The 23906-nt window shown below is 40.7% G+C and overlaps 1 protein-coding gene across 17 annotated transcripts in view; it reads right to left on the bottom strand.

Annotated features, from left to right (window-relative positions):
* Nucleotides 1-23906, bottom strand: part of LOC135219499 (GTPase Era, mitochondrial-like) — a 619404-nt gene that overhangs the window by 427648 nt on the left and 167850 nt on the right. For all 17 annotated transcript variants that reach the window (XR_010315451.1, XR_010315452.1, XR_010315454.1 and 14 more), the window contains one exon: nt 14920-15044. The gene's annotated coding sequence lies outside the window, so the exon portion shown is untranslated. The remainder of the gene's footprint in view (nt 1-14919; nt 15045-23906) is intronic.

The following is a 23906-nucleotide window of genomic DNA, read 5'->3' as shown; positions in this document are numbered from 1 at the left end:
AATATCGCTGTGGAAAGTTTTCATACACTTGGTATATTTAATCTGTACGGCAGTCATGTTGCCTGTAGCTTTGGTGCGGTATTTTGTGAACGAAAAAGCTAACGCCTGACAGTACGGAACTAGATGTGTATAAACAAATCAAAGAAAAACACATGTCTAAATGTACTGACCTTGATCCCTTGCTTACTCAAGCTTTTGCAAAAAATGAGGGGATAAGCCACAAACAAGTAACGAAGTTAATAATAATCAAGCTGCAGGGATGGTTTGTTATAACTGTAAACGACCAGGTCACATAATGTCAGACTGTCAGACGCGTTTTTGTTCAATTCATAACAGTACCACACATTCATATAATCGTTGCTACTCGCGGAATCAACAGCAGAATCCTAAAAACACGCAAACAGTTGCCTATGGAAATCAAAAAGAAGGGTCCTCAGTACTATAAAAACAAACAAGCAAACAGGAATGCTGTTCAACATCAGAAACAAACAAATCGTGCTTCAGGTACCTCTGTTCCTGGGCCGTCTAGCCAGAACTTGCAAGGTCAAGTGAATTTTCAAGGAGTGCTAAACAAAGCAAATACCACGTATGTTCGCTCCAAGGGGGGAGAGGACGATGTTGGGTCATCCATATCAACATCTTTTGTATCAAATAATCAGTTTAATCATTTATCAGATCATTGTGAGGCAATCGATTTTCCTATGAAACACAAGGCCGAATTCAAAAAATCTGTGCAGGTTCCCGTAGATTTGCAACAAATTCACGCAATTATAAGTCAAGACGAGTTACGACCAACCTTACATGCAGTAAATTTGGACATAAGTCATTTACTTTGTTCTTTGATTCCGGTAGTTCCACGTAATATCATGGATTTGAGACTCATCATTTACTCTTTTCAAACTTCCTATCGAGAAGTCCAGAATAAGACTCGCAGGCATAGGAAATAATGAATTAAATGTGGTAGGAGTAACTCATGTTCAGTACAAGGTCGGTCAGCGCACGTTTTCCGATACCTTTATCTTTGTACAAAACATTATATGTATCCCGCAGTAATTATCGGATACCCATCTATGGGCACTCAAAATATTACCTTAGCCCCTGCAAAACACGGCGTGTATATCAAAGGAAAATTCTATAAGTCTTCTAATACCCTGAAATCAGTTTTAGATAATAAGGAGACAGACAGAGCAGTAACATATGTCGAAGAACCAATCACTTGTCTCATAAACCCAAAAAATAATCCATGCGACCCAACAGAATTCTCGCTCGCCCGTAATATCAGCTTGCACGTAAACTCTCGAGCCGAACGTAACTTCGAACATATTAGTGCGTGTAAAGAAAACCTTGCCGGGATCTGAAATGTTAATCCTTTCCGACACTCTGAAACACACGGATTATCCGTCACACAAGCCATTTATACAGTCGGCTCACAACAACAATGTAACATCGAAGTCTGTAATCATTTGAATACCACTTTAGTAATCCACAAAAATCAACATATCTTGGATGCGGAAGATTATAAACATCGCATTCTTACCGTAGCTGAGATCAATCACGCTCAATCAGTTGCGGATGAATCCCTTTTGCAATCTATAAAAAATAAAATCAATAAGGACATTCAAGAAGAAGAAATTCAGCAGAAATTTTTGAATCTTTTAACTGAATATCATGATGTTTTTTTCCACTACGGATGGAACCTTAGGAAAAAAACGGATGTCATCGAGCATCAAATAAGGCTCAAGACAAACAGAAAGTAATCTATGTACCTCGTACAGACTTCCTATGAAATTTCAGAATGAGTATAACTGAGGAAGTAGGTAAATGCTAAAGGAAGGAGTCATTAGGAAATCAAACAGCCCTTATAATTTTCCGTTAATAGTAGTACCGAAAAAGATCGAACTTGGCGGATATGCGTCGATTTTCGTCGCTTAAATGAGGAAAACAATCCATGACCGATTCCCAGTGCCATGTACTGACGATATTCTATCTCTACTAGGTCAGAACAAATATTTTACCAGCTTGGACCTACTAAAGGGCTTCCATCAGATTCCGTTGGAAGAAGAGAGTATCCCATACACTGCCTTCAGCACAGCCAGGGGACATTATGAATTTTTGCGTATGCCTTTTGGGTTTACGTTGTGCTCCTATAACTTTTACTAGAATGATAAAACGTTTGTGTTTGGAGACTTGTTAGGAGATATCCTAAATGCCTATATGGATGACCTAGTAATCTTTTCTAATACCTTAGAAGAACATCTATGTAAATTAGAGTTAGTCTACAAAGACTAAGGCAGCATAACCTAAGGGTAAAGATAAGTAAGTGTGAATTTTCTAAAACAGAACTAGTCTATTTAGGTTTCACGGTGTCTAGTCAAGGTCTTAAAGTAGTCATGAAAAGGTATCAGCTATCCGTAACTTTCCGATACCTACTAACATCAAGGGAATACAGGAATTTCTAGGATGTAGTGGCTATTATCGCCGCTTTATACGCAACTACTCAATCACAGCCGCTCCCCTAACCGATCTTATAAAAAAGGGCGTAGATTTCATATGGTCTGAAAATCATCAACAGGCGTTCAATAAATTGAAAGATGAACTGTGTAGTTCTCCTATCTTGAAATTTCCTGACTTCGGTAAGGAATTCTTTATAGCAAACAGACGCCTCAGACCTAGGAGTAGGTGGGGTATTGCTTCAACAATATGATAAAACAGTTTTTTCCCTATAGCTTTTTTATTCACGTAACTGAGACCTTCCGAAAGTAAATATGCAGTAATAGACAAGGAAGGGCTCGCTATCGTTAATTCACTAGTGCATTTTAAATTTATAATATACGGTTATCCCGTCAAGGTTCTCACTGACCATAAGCCCCTAACCGACTTCTTTAAAGGCTTTAGTCACAGCCCTAAGCGAACTCGGTGGCACATGATCATCCAAGACTTTGGCGCGAGGATCGGGTATTTACCTGGGAAAGCAAATATCATAGCTGACGCATTATCACGCAATCCCTCTTCATCTTGTACAGAGCCATTAGCTGAATTAATAGATATCTCAACCTCCACGCCCATTGTTAAAACTATATCTGAGCAGGAAGATCTGGGCTGGAGTGCTGAACTATTACAGACGGAACAAAGAAAAGATCAGCAAATAGAAAAAATCATAAACGCGTAAAACGGAAATCCGAAGGAAAAGGAATCATAAAGTATAAGCTGCAGAATTATATCATCAAAGATAATATCCTGTGTAGATCCGTGACGAGGAAAACCCGCAACACACCACAGTTGAATAAACAACCAGTGGTGGTACCTATCTCACTCATACCCACTGTCTTAAAATGGTTGCATGAAAATCCACTGCATGGACACCCGGGTTTTTCCATAATGTCACAGAAAAGCCAAATCTTTATTTTATTGGCATACGATGCTTACAGATATAAAAAAGCACATAGCAAATTGTCGCACTTGTCAAGAATACAAAGGGCACACGAAGACACCTGTCAGCCTAGGGGCTTACCCCGTGCCAAATCAACCCTTTGAAGAGTACACTTAGATTTATTAACAGGATTTTACGAGTCAGACAGAGGAAATAAGCACCATCCTAGTTAATCATAGATGCCTTGACTCATATACAGAAACTGATAGCGCTTAAAACAAAAACCGCAGTCGAGTGCGCTAGAAAGTTTTACGAGTGCTACATTTGTAAACATGGGATTCCACACACCATTATATCAGACTCTGGCGGGGAGTTCAATAATCATTTCCTTAACTCCTTGTGGCGAATTCCTTTGCATAAAGAAAATCATACATGATCTATCACCCAGAGATCTAATGGGCTAGTGGAAAGGGCAAATCGTAAGGTTTTTAAAACATTTTAAGGGTCACCTTAGGGGGGGCAGACCCAACTGGGACATTGCCATACCTGCGGTACTAAGCACACTTAATCACTCATATCATGTGTCTATTAAAATGACACGCACGAGGCATTGTACGGTATCCCAGCTAGAACACCTTTCCATGTATTAACTCCAACAACCAATTTATCAAATCCTCTAAAGGATGTTATGGATGCAAGCATAAGTCGATATAATATACTTCGTAAGAATTTTAGAAGAAGCACAAATTATAATGAAAAGAAATCATGATAAAATAGCTAAGCCAACTAGAACATATGCCATGGGCGATAAGGTATACATACAAGTATACGTACGTAAAGGACTAAATTACAAACTGACACCTAAGTTTGAAGGCCCGTTTAACATTTTAGAAACATTAACGACCAATAGATTTAGGGTCCAAAATGTATCCCACCCACTGATATGAGAATAGTTTCCATTGGCACATATCAGAATCTAAAGTTAAAGGTAGATGGAGTGAGGGAAAAATGGTTGTATTTATGAAACTTGTATAATATATATATATATATATATATATATATATATATATATATATATATATATATATATATATATATATATATATATATCATATTTGTATGTAAACATATTCTTTAACATGAGTTATTACATATATTTTACTCACTGCAGGTTTCAAAAGGAATCCGTTATTGTTGGGAGTGATGGTGTTTGTTCAGATATCTTTGTTGTATGGAAAGAGCGCTAAGACGAAAAAAATAGTTTTTATCATGGCACAATTATCAAAAGAACAGAAGACATTTTCATTACATCGAGTGATAATATAGTCATAGAAGTAGACATGCAAGCTATCTTTTTGCTGAAGATGACGTCCTTAACTTAAAGAATGACCTGATGAGGTTTGCCATTTCGCTTAAGGAAATGCACCAACGTTATTTTCATGTTAACTCAGAGATTTCGCTAGCTCAAACCTAAGTGTCCCAGAAATGTTATCTTACGACTTGCAGAATAAAACCGCTGAGGCAGAAGAACTTGCTCGAGACCTGCTGATGTGGTCTGTGCGGCACAATAATCTCGAACGCCGCAACCCGCTTATTCTTGCTGGGACTAAAAACATCTTGGGATCTGTTGCGAGTCTAGGCTTAGGAATTTCAAATCGCCTTAAGATAAATAATCAAAATAAAAGAATTGAGTTTTTGCACACAAAACCGAATTAGCTTTGTCTGAACTTCGCAGCCAGTTATCTTCAATCAATCAAATAATGAGTTTGGTGAACGAACATTCTAGTAATATCGATCAGATTATGGAAGTTCAACATTTTGCTGGCTACGTTAGCTTATTATAGTTCGAAAATAGATCATATCCGTGTCAAAATATCACATTTTATTGAGAAATCAAAGGACTATGTAGAAGCTATTACGTTAGCGACAAAGGGTGTGTTATCTCCACACCTTATGCCTATTAAGGATCTGACTTTAACTTAGAGAAACGGGCGGGAGAAACTAGGTTATATTCCTTTATTAGACGCACATAAAGTAGAGTTCTATTATAGCCTAATATCAGTCAGCGTTGAAAAATTATAGGATTATGATCACCATTCCTTTTGATTCTTCTGATGCTTGGCAATCATACAAAATAGCATCGTTTCCAACTTTCATGACGAATAACTCAAGTCCAGTAATACCCAATTTGACGGGACGTTCTGATTTCTCCTGATAGGAAATCATTAGAGTCATTAAAGACTTAGATAAACTCCTTCACTATTCAGAAGCCATGAATAATAAAGTTTGTACAGCTGACTCTTTTGAATTCTATCTATATCATGGATTCATGTGAGTTAGGCCATAGTGCTAACGGCTCTCTCTCATCACACGAAGGTTGTCTGAAGAAACTTTATCCCTTTTACAATAATAAGTTCAATTACAGAATGAATAATGGCTCCTGGATCCGATACGACAAGGACGGTTTTCAAGTCGAATGCCCGGACGGGACCACCGCCCATTCACAAGTCTTTGTAGCAGCTGATGGCTGTACGGGGACATCTAACAAATTACACCGTCAGAGGGGTCAACACGATTAATACGTGAGAAGACGTATTTTGCGAAACTATACCTGGGCGACTACAATTATCCCATCACTACCTCTCCCATACAACGCGCGGGTAGCTCATCATTTGACGCAACTGGCCGAGATGAACCACGCGTCACCGACTTATGCAGGTGGAGAAAATCTTTGTTATACGTGCTGCTGGCCGTGTTCAGCGTGACGGCCATATTGGTTATCGCCGTCAACATCTTTGCTTGGCGTAGGCTGAGGCGTACACAGAAGGATCTTCAAGGAAACGTGTTGCCGCGTCCAGATGACGTACCTGTTGCGCTTAAGGCGTATACATTTAGGGCCGCTTGAAACTGGCCATTTCACTTGGTGCCTAGAAAATTGTCTGGAATTGTGTTGTGTGAAAAGCGGTCTGTACACTGGCAAAATGTAGGACAAGAAAGACTCACGCCTTTGCATTTAAATAGTTAAAGTATCTCTCGGGCACCTAATAAAATATTATAGCCCAATATATATATATTAATATACTCCTAAAAGTATTTTTTCGGGCACCTAAAAAAATATACCAGCCCTATATATTCATCTGTGCACACTTATACTGTTATACCATTGTACATTTATATTTATCTATTACAAAGAGTGACAAGTACTCTTAACAATTATCCATGATCATGTTTGTGTTTCCCAGTAACCGCTATTCTTAATCAGGTTACCTATTACCATAATCTACCAGTAACCGCTATTCTTAATCAGGTTACCTATTACCATAATCTTCATGTATACATGTTAACCTTTTGATTTTTACCTTTTGATTTTTTTTGGTACCTAATAATTATTATTATCAAACATGGATCTATATTTTCCCATGCATTTATCTTTGTTTATGAATATGTCCAAAAAAAGGTATGTAACAGAACCTTTTTTATGCATTAATCACTCCTAAGAAACCATGTTTAAAGTAACTTTTGTTATTCAAGGCTTGAATGGTAGCTGTCCGAGCCTAATGTAATAAATACATTTTAGAATTACATATCTGTAAATAAAACCCATGACCTGAGGTCATTGGCGAATTAGGAGACGGTCCTACGTGACTAAATCAAATCTAGATCACGCTATGCAATGCCTGCAGTAGCCTGGTTTAAGTTTGTTTGAAAACATAATCATTTTTACATTTCTGTCAAACTAGTCATAACAACTTCCATGGAAAGTGGTTGACCTGTTAACCTGCGCCAGAAACTTGTAACTTCCGAGCCGGCGGACTACGTATGTTTTTATGTGAATCGCTGAGATAGCTAATGTTTCGCTATCAACGTGATGCTCTAATACTTCAGTTTATTCCTATCGATCAAACGGAACGGTCTCCTGACCGAACTGTCTCTCTTGTTATGGAGTGCAGAAATAAAGTTGTTGTACTGTTTATCAACTTATCCGTTTGAATCATCTCCTTTACTCTAAATAAGAATCACTTTACTAAGATACCACATAGGAGAGGAGAAAAGAAGGAACCAGTAATGCTTACGAACAACAGTCGTAAGAAAAGACAAACAGTCTTTCGCAAAAGCGAAATGACTAAGACATGTGTGTTTTTGCCAGTTTCAGACAGTGCTTTTGTCTCCAAAACATTTTGCAGTCTACTCATTATTCGTAGCTCTCAGTCATGCTTAATGTATGGCCTTTGTTGTTTACTAAAGGCGAATATTTCCTTGGTAGTTTTATAATCAAACTGAAGGGTTTTGCAATATCGATAGTTTCCCAGTTATCCTTAACATTGGGATTCCTTCCAGTTTTAAAGGAATACATTCATGGAGATCTACTTCCAACGGGTGTTACTCTGCCAATAGTGACGTCACAGGCATTGAGCATTTGTCATGATGTTTACCATATATTTTTCTTAAGGGAATACAAGAGCATATTTTGTAATGGTCAGTTTTGCCAAACATTTTAAAATCTTTAAGATACCAATTTTATACATTTTTGTTATGATAATTCCAATAATTCTTTTTACTTATGTACCAACTAACTTACATCACCTGATTATAATATTTAATTTAATAATAAACTGGGGGTCGTCTTATACAGCAAACATACCTCTAATCCTACATTTTTACACGAAAAATGGGGGTCTTGTTATATGTCGAGTTGAGTTATATGCCAGCATATACGGTAATAATAATCAAATCAGAAAAATTAAACACACATAATCATAATCTAATCATATAAAAATATTCCAGACCATAATCATTTTTATAATCATACCCATTTCTGGTCAACAGGAGCACACTCACAATCAAGGACATGTCTGTGAGAGCAAGAATGCTGGACACCGTCCCTTCCAGGGCAACATGAATGATGACGTGAAGATGAAGATCGAGGAACAGATGAAGGTGACCTCTGGGGAGAGGAATCCTGTACTTTTGACTTCTTGATGGGGGCCTTGTCATCATTCCTACAGACCTGAGGAACGCTAGCACCTGGTACAGGATGAGGAGTAGTAACGGCAGAAATCTTTTGTGAAGGAGTGCAATCTGTAGGTTTGGCATTCCTTGAGGACAAATTTCTGTTTAAAATCATCACAGCACAGAAATCATCAACTGGTCGTGGCACATTGGAAACAAGAAAAGGAACATGCGTATTCCTTGACAGAGGTAACTTGAGTAGTAGCACGAAAACTTTCAGCACAGGCATATTTGGTTGAATGTAGAACAGCAACAGGAGAAGAAGACCAAGACTCCAAGGAGGACTCACAAATCTTCTTACATGGAGGGGCTACGAAGTCCCTCTTCCTTCACCTGACAGGGATTGATGAAGAAGACAAAGATAAATAAGATGATGAAGAGGAAGATGAAGAAGGTTATCTACTATGTCTCTTCTTGGATTTCTTGACCCCTGAATGACCTAACTTCTTAGTAAAAATACCTTCAACTTTACCCAAAATTGTCTGAATGAGAGTTGGAAGAAATGGACATGGAGGTTGGTGGTAATGACATGGCTGATGGCATGATAATGGTGAGAAGGTATACTGGCAGCTGACAAGGGCATAGTAAGATGAGACGTCATCATGAAAACAGAAGGGTTGGAAAATGTCAATGGCAGACAAAACTGGAAGGTGGGAGGGCAAACAGAGATAATAGGCTAAAAAGGGTTGCTACCACTAGTATTCCTAGAGTCCCAACACTCTGTAATCTTCTGTGCATCTCCACCTAAAAAAAAAAACTACAAGGGGGAATAGCCTTCTCCCTCATGGAGGGGGGGGGGGGGGGAGTCCACCTGTGCCTCCCCTTGAAAGAACAGGGGCAGCCACATCAATTACAAGATCTCCTGAACCCCCAATCAAATCTTTCCCAAGATGTTGAAGCTGACTTCCTTCTATATCTCTTTTTATCAAAATTCTTCCATTGCTCAGGAGATCAATCAAAACACTCAGGACATGGGTTACTTACAATATATACTTTAGATCTGCTCTAAAGTATATAGGAAGGCAGAAAATGGGAGAAGGGGTTGCCATCAACCCTAGGGCATTTTCTCTGAAGTTTGGAAGGCTTAGATGGGTATTGGGTTTACATACTCAAGCAGAAATGCACAAAATACACAAAATCACAAAAAATTAAATAAAAAAACCAGTATCCTATGGCATAAAGCAGGCAGGAAATGGACAACAACTGGCTTCTGTGCAGAGAGTGCAGCAGCACCCTTAATCTGAAGGCGGTTACAAGAAAACTGACACAATGGAACCAACATAAGGTAGGTTGGCTACTCCTTACTGCCATCCTGGTTACTCATGATGCCATCAATTCTTTGTAACTTTTTTCTAATAGGATTCCAGCAGGCAAAAGAGAAGTTTTCCTTTATGTATTTTCCCTTAATGTTATGTTAAGACCAAAGGTGTTCTGTATATGAACAACTATAGAATTACTGTAGTACAGTGGGCCCCAGTATTCGTGTTCTCCAGATTCGTGGACTCATGGATTCGCAGATTTCTCTCTGGACCTTATCTACCCATTATTTGCGGGAGATTCGCCTATTCGCAGGTTTTTCCGACTATAAAAAATCCCAAATTAATGTATTTTGATGTTATTTTCATGACTAAATACATTTCTATGATACAAAAATGATTTACTAATTTTAAAATATTAATATTGATCAATACTGTATTAGTAAGTTTAATACAATTAAATGATATCACATAATAACAATAATAATTCTCTCTCTCTCTTTCGTACAATGATGTATGTTTTCTGTATGATAAATAAATGATTAGATATTTTTCAAAGAGCAATCAATTCATTAAAGATAATACTATAGTAAATTAGTAAGATTTAGTTTTATAAATTGAAAAATTATGTAGAATGAAGGAAAAATCCCAGTCTTCACGCATCTTTCTTTCGAACTCCAGGTACCAAACCAGGTCCAACAGCTGTCAAATATATCACTATGTGACTGAAGGGGAGGGAGCATTCTCTCTCTCTCTCTCTCATTCTCTCTCTCTCTCTCGATCTCTCTCTCTCCTCTCTCTCTCTCTCCTCTCTCTCTCGTATTTACTGAGATTTGAGATTTTTATACTACATGTAAAACATAATATAAAAATATGTTTTATTAATATTTTTCAATGATAAAATAATAATTGCAATTACAAAAATCATCATGTGATAGTATTTTTATAGAAATACTAACTAAATCTTTCACATTTCACTCTTTCAAAATAAAAAAGGATAACTATCTCTCTCTCTCTCTCTCTCTCTCTCGCTCTCTCTCTCTCTCTCTCTCTCTCTCTAGAGAATGTGTTTTTTTTTGTATGATAAAATAAAATGATTTACTAATTTTTCAATATCAATTAGTAAGATTTTAGTTTTTATAAATTAAAAATTATGTAAGAATAAAGGAAATCCAGTCTTCACACATCTTCTTCCGAGCTCCAGGTAAACCAAACTGAGACCAACAAGCTGTCAAAAATATATCAAGTAATGTGACGGGGAGGGGGGGATCTCTCTCTCTCTCTCTCTCTCTCTCTCTCTCTCTCTCTCTCTCTCTCTCTCTCTCTCTCTCACTGAGATGAGAAATTTTTATGGTACATATGGTTTTATTAATAGTTTCAAATAATAATACAGTGGTCCCCCGTATTCGCAGGGGATGCGTACCAGACCCCCCTGCGAATAGTTAGAATCCCGCGAATGTTTGGAACCCCTATAAAAAACGCTAAAAACAGCCTATTTTGTTAGTTAAAACTTAAGAAAAACCACTAAAAATTTCATACTTGGTTTTTTTATAATTTTATCATCAAAGTGCATTTAATGTGAAACATTGATAACAAAAACCATGAATTTGTGGATATTTTCTCATAGAAAAATACTGCGAATGCGCGATTTTCCGCGAATAATGCAGGGAAACGTCCCGAGAGAATCCGCGAATGTGTGAAGTCCGCGAATTCCGGAGAACGCGAATACAGGGGGTCCACTGTAATACTATAACTGTAATTACAAAAATCATAGAGATACTGTTTTAAAGAAATACTACAATAAACTTTCACCTTTCACTCTTCAAATACAGATAACTCTCTCTCTCTCTCTCTCTCTTTTACTGAGTGAGAGGGAATTTCTATAGTACATGTGTATATGTTTATTAATATTTTCACATAATATAATAATATTAACTATATAACTATTTCAAATCATGTGATAGTACAGGCGGCCCGCGGTTAACGGCGCAATCACTCAACGGCGAATCGGTTTTTACGGCGGTCGTCAAAAATATTCATTAAAAAAATAAGGCATTTTAAAGGTATCTTTACGGCACAAATTTCAGTTAACAGCGCCGCTAGCGCCGTTGTCTAACGAGTTCATACATATGTAGAAATGCCGTTCAGACCATAAAGGTTATGCAAATTATATTAACAAATTTTATGGAGAGTTATTACGTAGGTATTAGGGTAAAATATATGCCTCTGACGCTGTTCTATGCCGAAAATATCGAGTTACATAAGTGCAAATTTAGCTATGGATGTGTCGATTCATAATTGTTCATGCTTTTGTTTAAATGTTGTGTGAAAAATGTATTACGTGAAAGGCATTTTTATTTCTGTACAGAAATATGATACAAAGGCAGCTTTTGAAACTGCCCTTCACGATAGCAAATACGATGTTTTTTTCATGTTCTTTCTTGTAAGCCGCCGCCTGCCGCTCTTCCGAAAATACGATTTAAAAAAGGTGCAAATTAGCGATCGATGTGTCGATTTTATAAATGTTTATTGCTTTTATATTTAAAATGTGTATGAAATGTATTACGAATAAGGTATTTTTATTTCTGTGCAGAAATATGATAAAAAGGCAGCTTTTGAAACTCCCCTTCAAGTTATCGACTACGATGTGTTTTTCAAGTTCGTTCTTGTATGCCGCGGCGGCATACAAGAACGAACTTGAAAAACACATCGTAGTCGATAACTTGAAGGGGAGTTTCAAAAGCTGCCTTTTTATCATATTTCTGCACAGAAATAAAAATACCCTATTCGTAATACATTTTCATACACATTTTAAACATAAAAGCATAAACATTTATAAAATCGACACATCGATCGCTAATTTGCACTTTTTTTTGCCGCCGTCTGCCGCTCTTCCAAAAATATCGAGTTAAAGATAGAGAGAGAGAGAGAGAGAGAGAGAGAGAGAGAGAGAGAGAGAGAGAGAGAGAGAGAGAGAGAGAGAGAGAGAGAGAGAGAGAAGTGTGCAAATTTAGCGATCGATGTGTCGATTTTTCAAATGTTTATGCTTTTGTTTAAAATGTGTATGAAAATATATTGCGTAAAGGTATTTTCATTTTTGTACAGAAATAAGATACAAATTAAGGCAGCCTTTGTAACTACGCTCCACGTTGTCAGGGGATGGTTTTTCATGTTCGTTCTTGTCCGCCAGTTCCGAAAAATGCATTGTATTATTTTATTAATTATGCATCTTTTCCATAAATCCTTTAAAAAGTTATACATTATTTCACTGTATCCAAGAATATTGTATGTATTCTCATATTATTGTATTTTAAAATACTACGGCAAACTTAGCCCGTATTCCGCGGAGCGGCCAATGTTGTGGTTTGAAATCAGCTGATGAATACGAGTCTGTTTCACCATAACGCAATTCTGAGCGAATGCTCTTGCTTATAGTTAGCATAAACGAATATCTAGATACTTGACTTATATGAGACAAAGTTATTTTTCCTTATACAGCGTGTTTTAGGTGGAAATATTTATTGAATATGTCTCGTTGTGAATGTGAACTACTATTTTTTTTCGTTAACAGATTACGTTGGCGGCATGTTTATTGCGCGTAACAAATTACGTGATTCCGTTCGCAATAACGTAATCCTTTATATCATCGTAATACGAACTTTACGTTATTTATCTTATATCGGCGTGAAACCAACAGTAAAATGTGTTCTTTCAAGCACAGTAGTTTTGATTAAAATTATTTTATCCCAATTTTATCTAAGGTTGTGTGTGATGGCAGACGTTTACTGCAGTTTTATCCTTGTTGCCGATGTACGATAATAGTCATTAGCAGCTTGAACAGTTTTCTCAGCTTCAGTCATAATTAGGTTTAAATTTAACGGTATATTTCCCGATTGATCTTTAATCTATATTGATCTCTGATCTATAGCGAATAAATTTTATTACATTAAGATATCTCAGTTCTATTCTATACATAACGCCATTTATAACAAATACGGTAATGTTGCACTGTAGTACGATGATCGAAATACAAGCCAAACAGATGTTATCCAGTTCGGTTGTACTTAGAAATAAAAAAAGTAGTTTCTCGTTCGGTTGTTCATGGTTGTACACGTTCACGCAACGAGCTTACGTATTACTTAAACCATACTTTCACCATTCTCTTTTGCTGTTATTGAACTTATGTAACTAGAAGATGGATAAAGTTAGGCCATTGTAATTTGATCTCTCATAAAAATCGAACTATCAAGACTAATGATCGTAACCTGAACACTACAGATACCTGTACACTGTATAAACTTTATTATATCTTTACATACTCTAGACACCCACATGTACTGTACAGTAAATTCTGTAGTACTATACTGCAAATATAATAATTTACTTATTGCGCGTTGTGGGATTACGGCGCCTTTGACTGGTCTAGAGTTCGAAAGAAGGTGTGCGGCGGCCGTAGGCTTTATCGCTCAGCGTCGAAAATCGCTTGGCGTCGGTGGCCAGGAACGGAACCCCATGCCGCTAACCCGAGGGCCGCCGTATTTTAAAGAAATACAATAATCTATCCATTCACTCTTTTAAATAAGGATAACTCTCTCTCTCTCTCTCTCTCTCTCTCTTCTCTCTCTCTCTCTCTCTCTCTCTCTCTCTCTCTCACTTACATATGTTTATTTATTTTGTAATATAAATAAATGATTTACCTTATAACTAATTTTCAAATATGATAAGTTATTAATAAAAAAAATAGCGATTCCCAGTCTTTTTATCCACTTGGAGGGGAAGGAGGGTGGGGGAGTAAATGACAGTTTGATATAAGTATTGGCGGAGGGGAAGGAGTAGGAGTGTAGGAGTTATTCTCTCTCTCTCTCTCTCTCTCTCTCTTGTTATTATTATTCTCTGTCTCAGAAATAATTCATAATTTCACTCTTGATGGTCAGATATATGATGTTGCCATTCAATGGTCTCTCTCTCTCTTGTAGGTATATATTTTTAATGGTAAAATGTTTAAGATGACTTTGAAATTATATTAATAATATAACCTCAAAGATTAATAAGTAATAGGTTAGCACTTTTAGGTATATTTGAAGTAGGATGTTATTTAAGGTATACATTTGGTATATGAGCTTTCAAGATAGGCAGTTATAAGCATTTTTAGTGGTGGTTTTAACTATTCACGGGTTTTAACTATTCACAGGGGTGTCTGGTGCACATCCCCCGCGAATATGTATAAACTTATTTGCTAACTACACATCACGTGTGGGGTATACTTGTACAATTATTACTTACCTGCTAACTTCATCATGAGTCACTAATCCAGGAGTGTCAAGGAATACCAGCTGTGTCGAACCATGATTAAGTATGGCACAAGCATTTAATCTTGTAGTATGAACTTTGGATGATACACAACAAACCTGTGAGACAAAATATTCTATAAGAATACAAAATGTAACACCACGTGTGAAAAAGTTTAGACTATATACCATAACCAAATAAAGATCTTTATAAAAACAAATAGAAAAATGCTACCGACTGTCATTTTTTATCATGAGCAACTTTATAACGCAGAAATTCTAGTCTCACATTTTACACAGACAAGAATTTCCTTCTGCATCCCTTAAGAAGCTTGACCTCTTTTAAGTGCCCTAAGTAGTGGGTTAATATGGCTTTTCTTAGCAACATGAGTTAGGGTAGAAGAGACACTCTAGCCTTGGCAGGCAACTTTTTTAGGAGAAGGACAATTCGAAATCAAACCAGCAGGTAGTAAGGACTCTTTAACCTTTGTAAGTAAGCATTCTACGACCCTGGACTGTGCTATTGCCAATGTACTGTGGCCTTCCATGATCTTTGGTTTGAGTTCCCTTGCCTTAGGGTAGAATCAGGCATTTACGAGCAGTTCCTGGTTACTGGCAGGGTTCCGTTCTCGTTGGGAGGCTGGTAAAAGAAAAACCCCATTAACAGAAACTCCGTGATTTATGGCACCAATAACCAGCTAAGGACGATTAGGCGATGACCGGGCCTCGGCACATTATGGTGCCACAAATCGCTGTTTTTATGGTCCTAAGCAAGAGCCGTGAAACCGGATCGCCATTAACTGGGTCTGCCAATAACTGGGGACTGCCTATACCCTCTTTTTCAACTTCCTGATGAGAAAGCAAAAGTTGCTTGGTGGATTATCACGACAGTGCCTGGGTCTTTCCCTAATCTTTTCCTTCTGAGTTTCTTATTTTTATAATAAAATAAGCTTTATATATACCTACCTAGTAATTACATAGCTATAGTTTTCCACACACAGCAGCCTGAGTTTAAATTTTGCGGGTAGTGCTTCAATTGCTCAGTGTAGATATACAGTGCCGTCCCCCAAAGGCAATACTTGGAACGACTTAGCTAATCACTTCATTCTGTTTTATGCATTATGTCCATCAAAGGGGAGGCAGGTGGGCTCCAATAACATAATGTACTGGGTAAGTATATACAAAACCTTATTTTATTACAAAATATCATTTTTGTATGAGACTTACCCAGTAATTATCTAGCTGATTCCACAATGGAAGGAGGTGGGATCATGGAAAAGGGATTTTGACGTAGGAAAAATCTATTTCGGGTGATTGGCTCGTGTCGCCCTATGAAAGTATCCTTAATATCATTCTTTCTAGGCAAAATTAATCTAAAATTACCAGAGAAAAACAAAATTAAGAAAATGTCAGTAAAACTGACTCGCTCACTCTATAAAAGAAGTGTCGGTATGAGAATAGGGGCGAGTGGGATCACTACCACGAGTCATTCACCATTTAGACCTTCCAATCTAAAATCCCCACCAGAGAGAGCTGATACTAAAGGGTGATGCGGCCGCTACTACTACTACTACTGACGCCACGGACAGCCGCGCCCCTAGTGGTCATCCTTAATCTATGAACATCTTGTCCTGCAGGGTGGGTAAACAAAGACAGGGTGGGTTTCATAGGGCGACACGAGCCAATCACCCAGAAATAGATTTTTCCTACGTCACAAAAATCCCTTTTTCTGTGGGCTCAGCTCGTGTCGGCCTATGAAAGAGTACCAGAGAAACAGACAAGATGGGAATAAGGACAAATGAAAATCAGTTGTAAAGGGAGGTATATAATATAAGTGAATCAGGGACATTACAGTATACAAACTAAGTACTTAAAGCTAACTTATCTAAACAATGACATGATAAAGAAAGCAAACAATATAAAGTACTTAAAATTAACTTATATTAAACATAGTAATATCCAGTAATGCAATGCAAATTAACAAAATAGATTCACTTAAGTAAGATATTTATTTACATAATATACAAACACATTGTGTCCTACCCTAGCATAAAAATAAGGGTAGGACACTGAAGTACATTATAAGTACATAGTGTGGATGTCCCTAGCAAAAAAATAAGGGACAATCCACCAATATGATCTCAGCGGCTAAGGCTAGAGTATCCGAGTAGCATGGCAATAGGGTGAGGGCATGTGGACGAGGTAGGTAGAAAGGAGGGGGACCTGGATCTATACTATGACTACTATACAGAATCAGGAGAAACAATGTTTCCCACTGCTAAACTGCAGAAAATTTTAAAGATTCCAAGGACTTTAGGTAGTGACGTTTTAAAGACTGTCGGAGATTTCCATCCAGTATACTTTTTAAGATCCTCAAAGTTCATATGTTGAAAGTAGTTAATTGAGGTGGCTACTCTCTGATGTCATGTGATTTTGGAAATGAATCAGGATTGGCTTGTTCAATGAAGTAAAGGATCTGTTGTCTAATTCCTTTCACTGATAAAGTACCACCTTTTCTATCATAAAGAGAGAACCTGAGGATCTTGAGGATGTGCGAGATAGAAAGGCTCTTAAAGTTGATACTGGGCAGAGAGAAGGATCTTGCGGAAGTGGGATGACTTTCCAAGGAGCCCACCTTGCAAGAGGATCCTCATTTTTAGCCAAAAAGCTACGATCCGGCGCAAGCAGAACTTCTCCTGAAGGGGAGGAATTCCACATGACCCGCATCTCTGGATAGAGCCGACAGTTCTGAAATTCTAGCTCCTGAAGCTAGGCTTAATAAGAATAACGTCTAAGAAGCATTATGAATGTACAAGACGAGTTGTCAGTATACTGAGCTAGTTTGAGGACATCATTTAAGAACCATGAGACTGCAGTAGGCCTTTGAGAAGGTCTAAGTCTAGCACAGGCTTTAGGAATAGACGTGTAAAGTAAGATTCTGTTAGGTCTATCTGGAAACCCAACTGAAAGATCTTCCTCAAAGCCGATTTATGAGTAGTAATAGTGCTAGCTACTAAACCTTTTTTCAAACAAAAAAGGATCTGAAAAAGGATATAGCTAAGTTAACTGTCATGGTTGTAGTGTTTGATTCTTCAGGAAGGATGCTAATTTTTAACAGCTGAGTCATATTGTCTAATAGTTGACTCTCTCTTATCTGATTCTAGGAAGAGGATGTTTTGTGGATCAATGTTAGCATCTTTGTTAGCCGCAAACTTCATGAAGTCCATAAAGTTAGGGTCTGAAGAATTCCTGAGGAAGCGAACACAGTCCGCATTGTACTGATTGGGACAGCTTGGGATTGGGAATCCGTTGAGGTCGGAGACCCAATTCCAGAAGCAGAGGATACCAGTTGCTCTTGGGCAGTCTGGAGCAATCAGAGCTACTAGTCCCTTGAAAGTCCTCAGCTTGCTCAAGACTTTCAAAAGAAGATTCACTGGAGGAAAAACATAAATTTTTCTCCACTGATTCCAATCTAACGACAGGGCGTCCGTGGCATAAGCCAGAGGGTCCAGGTTGGGGGCCACATAGCAAGGGCGCTTGTGGTTCGCTTGTGAGGCGAAGAGATCACTTGGAGACCTGGGACTCTCCGGCATATCCACTGGAATGACCTGTCGTCCAGGGACCATTCTGATTCCAGAGGGACCAACCGGGACAAAGCGTCTGCTATTACATTTCTTACCCCCGCCAGGAGTGGCGGACGATGCCATTTGTGTTTGTCTGCTAGTGCAAAGATGGCTATCATGACATGGTTCACATGTTTGGATTTGGACCCTCCTCTGTTGATGCAATGAACTACCACTGCACTGTCCAAAACTAGTCTTAGATGAGACTTTTTCGGGGGAAGAAGTCTCTTCAGGGTAAGAAATACTGCCATTGCTTCCAAGACGTTTATGTGAAGCTGGCGGAACTGAACTGACCAAGTTCCCTGAACTTGCTTGAATTGAGAATATCCCCCCCACCCGGACAGGGAGGCATTCCGTGTGAATGGTTAACACTGGAAGGGGATATTGAAAAGGGGTACTAGTTTGGCCAGGTTCTTCACTTTTGTCCATGGACGGAGCTGATTGCGAAGGATCTGTGGAATTACTGACAACTTGTCTCGAGATTTGGCGTTTGCTCTCGATCGCCAAACTCGGTTTATATCTTTCAGCCTTACTTTCAGGAGGGTGTCTGTCACTGAGGCAAACTGAAGAGAACCTAGGATTCTTTCCTGGTTTCTCCTTGATGTTTGTTTGCATTTGAGAAATTGTTTCACAGACTTGGCTATTTCTTTCCTTTTGACCACTGGAATTGACAGATTGTGGGAAGACAAATCCCATTGGATTCCTAGCCACTGAAAACGAGGGGACTCTGGAGTAAGTCTGGATTTTGTCTTGTTTATCTGGAACCCAGATGTTCCAGAAATTGAACTACCTTTTTTGTGGCTTTGAGACATTCCTCGACCGTTGGTGCCCAGATCAACCAATCGTCGAGGTATCTGCTACCATTATCCCTTGAGTTCTCAACTGTTGAACTACCACTTCTGCTATTTTCGTGAATACCCTGGGGACTACATTCAGACCGAAGGGCATCACTTTGAATGAGAACGTCTGATTTCCTAGTTTGAAGCCTAGGAATGGGGGGCGGAAAAAAAAAAATTAAACCCGTGCCTTATGGCCTATAGGGATATGATAGTATGCGTCTGTAAGATCGATGGAGCATGTGACGGCCCCACGGGGAAGTAAGGTCCTTACTTGCGAGATGGTAAGCATTTTGAACTTGTCGCAACGAATGAAAGAGTTTAGCTTTGACAAGTCTAAGATTACCCTTCTTTTTGTTGAGCCTTTCTTTGGCACGCTGAATAAGCGACCTTGAAATTTTAGATGCTTGACTCTCGCAATAGCTCCTTTCTGAAGGAGTTCCTCCGCGTAATCTGTCAATTCCTTTGATGGTTCCTGATAAAATTATTTGATTGGAGGGGGATCTTTGATCCAACTCCAACCCAATCCCTTGGACACGATGCTCTGTGCCCATTTGCTGAACCCCCACCTGTGACGGAAGAGGAACAGCCTCACTCCTACCTGGGGAGCCTCACTGTTGTTGGGCGGGTTGACCTCACGCCCTCCTCTGAATTGCCTTCCCCTTGCCGCTCTCCCTGTGCCACGCTGGCGAAAGTGGCCTCTCGCCCTGGGGGGGGTGCTACCTCTCGAAAGCCTATTAAAGGCTGGGTAAGCTTGACCTTCATACATAGAGTTGAAGGCCGGCGAGACTGCGTAGGAGGTTGAGGGTTGCGACTGGGGGACACAACAGGAGGATGGGTTGGGCCTGTTTCGAAGTCGATGGTTGTCCCTGTTGGGTAACTGGGATGGCCTGAACGAACTGCTGTTGCTGCTGATGTTTCTGGTAAGGCTGGAACCTTCTACCAGACTTCTTGAGTTTCTTACCAGCAGTCAGGGGCGGATTCTTGCTTCTCTTAGAAGAGATGCCCCACCTAGCCCTATAGGCTCTGGTTGAGCCTAGCAGCCTCATGGTGCACCTCATTCACAGCGGACTCTGGGAAGAGGTCCGCCCCCCACATGCTGGAAGCCAGGAGTCTATTAGGTTCGTGCCTAATAGTGCACTCCTGCAGAACATGCTTTCGGCAGTTCCTCCTAGCTTGGAAGAAGTCGAAAGCATCCGTCTGAACTGTTTGAAGCTGAGACTTGGCCAGAATCTTGAATAGCGGTTCTGTGCCATACGACAGTGCCGCCATTTCAGTGATAATCAAGGAGTTGAGGGACCTCCCAAACCTAGTTCGAGCATCGAACTCTGCCTGAATCAAAGTATCAGGCAGCCTTGGAAGCTTTTCGCCAAACTGGTCCATTGCGCAGTCTGGTTTAAGCTTACCAATCGTGAATGTGGCAGGCAAGTTCTCCCACAATTCTCCAAAGGCTGGAAAGAGCGGAGAAGTAGAATCAGCTTCCCTCAGCTGTGGCATGGGCTCATCCTTGAGGACTGCCTGAAGAGTCGCTTCCACTATTTTGGTAGCGAACGGAAGAGAAGCCTCCTCCTCCGTCGCAAAAATAGTGAAAGGACTCTTGAAAGCCTGGAGCTTAGTGTTGGTACACTCCCAGTCCTCCAGGCAGTGAACCCATTCCCGCTGTGCGTGCTCTCTACTATATAGCACGTTTTCTCGGGAAATCTTGTCCTCCCTAGTGAGGGCCGCCACTGTCAGCCTAGCATATCCAATGAAAGGCTGAGTTAATCCCGGAGGATAAAACTCGAAGTCCTCAATCCTTCGAGTTCCACACTCCGGGACAGAGATCATACCGTCCTTGAATGGAGCGTAAGCGGCCACTCTCCGTGGATTATCCATGGAGAAGGCTGGTAGCGACTCATATGGAGGTAGCTGGAGAATGCCAGTACCTGCTACTGGGGAGATTGGTTGAGGAGCCTGAGAAAGCCCAGCTACTCGGTCCTCATTCTCTCTAACTCTGTTAGAGAGATCTTGGATGGATTGGCCCGACTGACTGAGGGTGTTTGACAGCTGCGCAAACATCTGTTCAAACCTGGTTCCGAGGGCGGAGACCTGCGAACCGACCATCTCTCCCACCTGTTGCATCACCACTGCTGAGAAGGCAGTGGGATCAAAGGAGCTCGGTCCTGCTACTCCAACCGGCGTTGCCGGAGTGGATGCGGTGGAGGCCGGAGAAGGCATTGGCTCGGCTGAAGCGCGAGCCTTCTCCTTAGAAGCCTTGCTTCTAGAGCTCTTGGAGTACGAAGAGCTCGGCTTAGCCTTCACCGCGTCAGCATAGGAAGTCGAAGACTTCTTTGCTGAAGAAGACGCGACGACTTCTTAGAAGTCGTCTTGTGGAGGGTCTTCTGTTCTCTCTGTCCCTTCACCTTTGGGGGTACAGAGAGAGCGGGAGAGCGGGCAGGGATCTCAGATCCCGTAAAGCCTTGAAAAGAAGCAGTAGAAGGGACAGGAGAAGATCCAGGAGCGCCCAAGGAAAGAACCTTGGCGCCCGACACACCTACCTCAACCAACAAATCCTACCGCCCCTACCGCCATAGGTTCGATGTTCAGGTCCAAAGTTGCGACGTCTGGGACCGGCCTCCTGCGGTGGCCGCGGACCCAGAACGATGCTGCACCTCTTGCTGTATGGAAGCGATGAGAGGGGCTGCTGAGATGGGATCAACGTAGCCTGTTGATTTGCCGCCGGGGAAGATCTGAACGGCCAGCTTCTTATCTAAGATGTACGGCTGGCCCTTGGAGGCGTTCTTCCTGAAGCCGCCCACCCAAGCCTTCAGGGTTGCTAAGGCGACTTCCTTCACGGCGGCAGCCTGAAAGAGAAGGCGAAATGAAGCTTCTAGTGGCGGGGACGGGGTTTAACAAGCTTATGACTAAGTGTTATTAGTAATACGATAAAGAAGTCTAAAAGTCGACTTACCCCCCCCACCAGCTGACTGACAAGGTCATAGCAAATGGTGCAGGCTTCTGGGTGCCAGACGATCATAGCGTTGTGGGTCGTGCCCCACGGGCGTGAGTCCTGCACTCATCGTGGGCGCAGGGGTCGTAAAGCGTCGCGTTACACCCCAGGACCTGACAGTTGGTAGCCTGTAAGTGGAAAGATACATAAGTATCAGGAGAACACTTACAGCCTAACAATTGCTCCGCTGCATGCCGGAGCGTGAAAGTTAGATTAAACCAGAGCCCCGCCATAATACGTGTGGTAACTAGGCGGTTGGAGTTGTCTAAGGCTACGCCGGAGACAAGAGAGAATATCCAACCAGGTGTGGTGGTGAGCCATGAAACCACGACGGAGAACGACGGAGATGGTATACACACAGTTAGTTAATACTAAAATTCAATGTAAAATTAGGGTACATCCTTATATTTATAACGAAATATATATAAATCTTTTCCCCGTCTACTAGAAGAGTGCCCGGGTAAGAAGCAAGCTCTCCTCCGGTAGCGGGAAAAAGGCAGGATATAGTAGGCAAGCAACAGACCACTAGTAGTGACCCCCCCCCGCCCGCTGGCGGAGCCAGACGAACTATAACCAAAGGCTGCAGCGGAGGCTCCGTTCGTTACAGTAGGGGAAAGGTGGGACTGAGCAATGGGGGGGGGGTTCCCGGCGTAACGCGGCGGGAGAGAGAGAGGGGGGGGGGGTGGCCTACTCCTCCCCGTCCCAACAACTACCCGCTCGGTGACCCGGTACCCAAGACAAGTGGTCGCCCTATACCCCAGCTGGGAGGGAGCTCCTGGCCTCCTCAGAGAAAGAGGGAGGAAGGCTACTGTGGTTGTCATGGTAACCAAGGAGTCCCCCAGACCCCTCCCTATACCTGGTAGGGAGGGAAGGGGAAGGGTAAGGTGCTATGGAACACGTGACCGCAAGTGGCCTAAGCCGCGATAGCAACACAACCGTGGAAGGGCCACGTGAACCAGACTGTACCAACACATGGGACATGCACCTAGGCTAGCCTAACACCCTAAATAAAACTAAAAATACATCGTAAAAGAGGGAAAAGACACTTTTAGTAAAAGAAAAAGAAGCCCAGGAGGAGGCAAACTGTTCCGAGGAACAGTTGACTACTCGGAGCCAGCGATAGCCGATGAAGAGCAAGAGCCGGGATGCTGGGCCAGAAACACAGAATAGCCCTAAATACCAAACTAAGAGAAATGGTAAAAGGGCTGTCCTAGCTATAAAAACGATGTAATAAACGATGAACGTGATATAGTAAGCCCATAAGTATAAGAAGTCCCAGTATGGAAGACCGGGAATTCTTAACATGAGGCGGCATGGCGCCGCCACGAGTCAACCGGGAGACCGTATATGACCTATTAGAAGGAAAATACTGGTCCCTGGAAGACTAAAATACGGTAAAATACTACTTATGAGGCACTTAACTTAGCCGATGCGATGGCAGCACGTTCCATGGTGAATAAAAGAGATAAATCCCAAGAAAACACGGCACGAGAGAAAAAAGCGTAGTAGTAGTAGTAGCGGCCGCATCACCCTT

This window comes from Macrobrachium nipponense, chromosome 1, assembly GCF_015104395.2.
Source record: "Macrobrachium nipponense isolate FS-2020 chromosome 1, ASM1510439v2, whole genome shotgun sequence".
NCBI classification, from domain to species: Eukaryota; Metazoa; Arthropoda; class Malacostraca; order Decapoda; family Palaemonidae; genus Macrobrachium; species Macrobrachium nipponense.
Note: the sequence above shows the minus strand (reverse complement) of the source record. Positions and strands in the feature narration are given on the sequence as shown.